Here is a 4,601-nt window from a genome sequence, read left to right on the forward strand (position 1 = left end):
GAACCATTCGGGACCCACTGTCCTGTTTACGAACGGAGCCATCGAAGGGCTGAATTGATGACACCGAGCAAACATCATGATATATGCTAGAAAATGCTCGCGAAGTTTACCAGTCTCTTCTTTTGGAGTTAGCGAAGCCAACCTGGTTCCTTCTACAATTCGATTTTTAATATCCGGATTTTCTTCGTTCACAACACCTCGAAATGGGAGCTGAGTCTCGAAAGTAGCATTGAGCCATAGTTGTAACAGCCAGAAAGGGCCAGCGAAAAGCAAAGAACCTGTTTTATAATTCTTTACAAGGTCTGTTGCTTCACCTAGGTTCTCGTAGAGAAACACTAGAATTAACTGGCTCAGGTTTAGTTTTTGTTCCGGCATGGAGTTGATTAGCCATACAGAGATATCTTTTTGCTACTTGTATGGACCTAGAACAGAAGACGCACCTCGAAAGCCATAAGGCTAAGAAAGCAATGTGCTCTTCGTCTGAGACTACCTCATTATTTTCGTCATGATACTGTTGAATGAATGCAGTATAAGTAACAATTGCCTCATTGAAGTTAATAGTATCAGTGTCCATGACGTTGGGGTCGAAGGGTTCTCCAGTTGGTCGAAGCCCCGTAATGGCAGCTATGTCGAAAAGCGTGGGGGTGACCATTCCACATGGAAGATGGAAAGTGTTGTGGGAAGCATCCCAAAAATAAACTGACGCAACTAACATGGTTTGGTTGTATTCTAAACCAGTCTTGGACAGTTGGATTAAATCATAAATGCCCAGTTCTTTCCAGAAAGCAGCCTTGTGTTTCTCTACTCTTGCCAACCAGGCATAGTATAGTTCAGGGTCTTTTGCTAAGGGAATTGACCTAAAAACTTTCACAAAATTGGTTACATAGTCTAACCTAATTTTCTCTAGGGCTGAAGGGTTTTCGGTCGAAGATTTTTCCGTATCATCAGGCTTTGCTGAAATAGGACGGCCATCTTCATCTATTTTGTTCTTACTAACTAATGGCCTAGTTTTATAATAAGCAGGAAAGAATTTATTCAGAGAAGGGTTAGTTTCTCCTGGTAACGGACCCATGAAAGCATGAGTTTTTCCAGAAAGTTCAAAAGGGATGATTATCTGAGAAGCGTAAATGGCGCGCACTTCCGCAGAATTTGGGTTTGGTACGCACTCTTGATCCCCCATCTGTGTAGATTGTTGAAGTTTCAGAGCTGGTTGAAAAACATTTGAGGAAGACGCCATGAGTAAGTTTAATTTTTTGGAATGGGTTTTGAATATAATCAGGAGTGTTCTTTTCTGTGGAGAAATAAGGAAATAAGAGGTGAAAGTTATGTGAAGGTTAAAGTTTCGGTATTTAAAGGTCTAACGGAAACCCTTTCAAATCTTTTGGGTAAAAACCAAGAGACACGCGGCAGGCGTTGATTTCATCCAACGGCGGTCGAATAGTTATTAGCTTTACTCCTAGTATATAGGAGTAATGATCAGAAAGTAAGACCAGAACGTGGGAATGTAAGTTATGAGTAGACATCTTTGAAAATGACATGACGTTTTGGAAATAGGGTCATCAATGATTATGACGTCAGTCAATGATCTTGGAACTATAAAAACGAAATCTTATTACAACAAGAAACGCCTATTTCTCTTGTTTTTCGAAACAGACATTTATTGGGGGCAATTTGTTAGCTGAAGATTTCGTTTTGCAAACATGGTCCGAAGGATAAAAAATCGAAGGAAGGATGGTTACTGATGACCATCTTTGAAGATAAAAATGGCTCCTGATGGCCATGCTTCGAGAACGAAGATTTCTAAGTTATAACGAAGATAGTGAATGCTGAAGCTAGTAGGAGTATATGTCTTCGAAGACTTAGACAGATTTCGTGAAATATGTTAAGTATTGACACTTAGCGTGCTTTTGTAGTGTTTTAATGTTAAATACACTGCCACGCGTTGAAGAAGGATTCAGGCGGGAGGATTTGAAATTCGAAGAAGTTTTCATAACTGTCCAGAGACAGATGGCTTTCCGAGGATTCTCATGAGAAACGTGGCATTAGATTAGCGTAGGACCGTTAAGGTCGAAACTAGTATAAATAAGGGTTCTAATGTTAGGATTCAGTGTGTTCATTTTGTACAAATCACTCACATATTACTCAAGTATCAAGTGTTAAAGAGAAAGAGTTCGCTGAGAAATGTACGTATGACACCACCATTTTAATACATGTGTATTTTCCCTTTATTTTCAAGTATCTTTCAATATTATTGCATTCCATTTACTTCTTGCCATTTACTTCTTGCCATTTACGTTTTCGTACTCATTATTTTCATGTCATTTATCTTTGAAGTATTTAACATTTCTGCACTGTAAGATTTCTGCACTTTTACAGTTTTGTCTCATATTTTATCTTGACTTACCTTTCGCTGAAGTTATACTCACGTGTATAACGAAGTAATTGCTAATTTTGTTTGTTTCGATCGAAGTAATTCTTATTGACAAGATGAATCGCAGATATGGTTCGGATGACCATCAATAACAATCTTTTTGAGTATGTCCTAGGATCAATCTAGTCGATCCTGCGAGTAACCAAATCATATTTATTATAGTTTGGAAGACTAGCGGTTGTTTACCGGAAATCACCGTAAACACTTTGACAGTCACGTTGGTTACGTTTTTAGAGCTTCGAGCGGGAATGTTTGAAATTCAAACTAGTTCGTTTTGATCAGAAGGACGCGTGGACGTTTTAAGGGATTGAAGCACATGCGAGCATCGAACGTGGCACATTTCTGTAGAAAGACCGTTAGGGTCAATTAGTATAAATATGAGTCTTAATGTTAGGATTCAGGGTGTTCATTTTGTACGAAAATCACTCAAATACACTCTAAGTACCAGTGTAGAGAAACGAGTTCTGCTGAAAATGTACGTATGAGAAACACCATTATTGTCTTTCAAAGTTATTTTACTTTATCAATTCGAAATCCTTTATATACCCTTTGATTTCCTTTACTTTTTCAGTCGAAGTCTTTACTTTTAGAGTCATTTCATATGATTTTCTATTTTCCTTTAAAGTTTTCAGTTCAAACCTTTAAATTCCAGCCATTTAGAATTTGTGGTCGAAGTCATCTTTATCTACATTGTTAGATAGTCATAATAGTTAGAGAATTCTTATTGTTTTCATAGAAAGAAAGTAACACTAGAATATGAATCAAACTATAGGAATAATTAAGCTTATACATATGTCCTAGGATCAATCTAGTCGATCATGTAAGTTACCAAAATATTCAATTTGAAAGACTAGCAGTTGTTTTACCAGAAATCACTGTAAATACTTACACAATGAAGCTTTACATTTGAATTTGCATTCTAGATTCCTATATTTGAATTCATATCTTACACCATCATATCTATACACTAAATAGTCAAGACTATTTGTTATATGCCAATGTTGCAACACAACCACACACACTTCCTTATTTTCAAACTCCATTCCTATCTCTAAGTCGTCGCCAATATGGTTTGGTGTGTAGCTGTCAAAAACAAAGATAGGTTGAACAGCCTCCATACATATATTTTGCATGTGAACCGGTGGATTGTACAAATTAATCGGTTGCACATTTATTGCCTGGGAAGGCACGACGATGAAATCCTCATTGCCATCATCATCGCTGGAACCAAAAAGATCTTCAATATGGACCTCTTGAAGTTCATCTTCACTGTCTTCACCAACCTTTTCATTCAGTATGAAAGGTTCATTGTTTTGTGTTAGTTCTTCATCAGTAGTTTAACTCATTATCTACTGGTGTGACTGACGATTGAGTCGGGTATGCTTAACATCAAGAAGACGAACATATAACTCAATTGTGTTCAGTTGAATAAATCTATTGTAACACTGGAACATTAATTTTACCTCATCGGCGTTATCTATCTATTTCATTATGTAAAATAGGCTACCATCATCTCCATTAATTAATGGATGTCGATAGATTATTTCTAGAACAGAACGTTGAAATTTTTTCTATGCGATCTTTCAAATGGAAGAAATCACAAATACAATGAATTTTGAACAACATTATTTCTATATTGCTAATGAGAAGTCGATACTAAGATTAGTGAAAATAAACCATTGTATTGCATGGTTACAATAAACATTATATTTATTTTTCCATATTTGTCACAGGTCGACGATAGGTTTGGACTTCATTCTCATTCTATCGATGAACCGAGTGCGGTAATAATATCGTATTTGGAACAATCCAGACTTTACCATGTTGCAAACTTAAGAAGTTCAAGTGTTTATTCAAAGCTTATTGTTGCTCTATTAGAAAGATGGAGACCAAAAACACATACATTTTATTTTCCAACCGGTAAATGTACCATAATGTTGGAGGATGTAAGTATGTTGTTTGGTCTTTTTATAAATTGTAGGGTTGTTAATGGTCCTACTCAAGTTGGCAACGATGTATATATGGAAAATTTAGGTGTGGAACTTTTGTCTGTAGATAAAAATAGGGCTTCTGTAAAAATTGTCTGGCTACCGGCTAAATTAGAATAATTAAAACAAAATGCCTCACCAACCCAAGAGGATAACATTCTTCACGCAAAAATATATATTCT

This window comes from Vicia villosa, unplaced genomic scaffold (genome assembly GCF_029867415.1).
Source record: "Vicia villosa cultivar HV-30 ecotype Madison, WI unplaced genomic scaffold, Vvil1.0 ctg.003183F_1_1, whole genome shotgun sequence".
In the NCBI taxonomy this organism is placed as follows: Eukaryota; Viridiplantae; Streptophyta; class Magnoliopsida; order Fabales; family Fabaceae; genus Vicia; species Vicia villosa.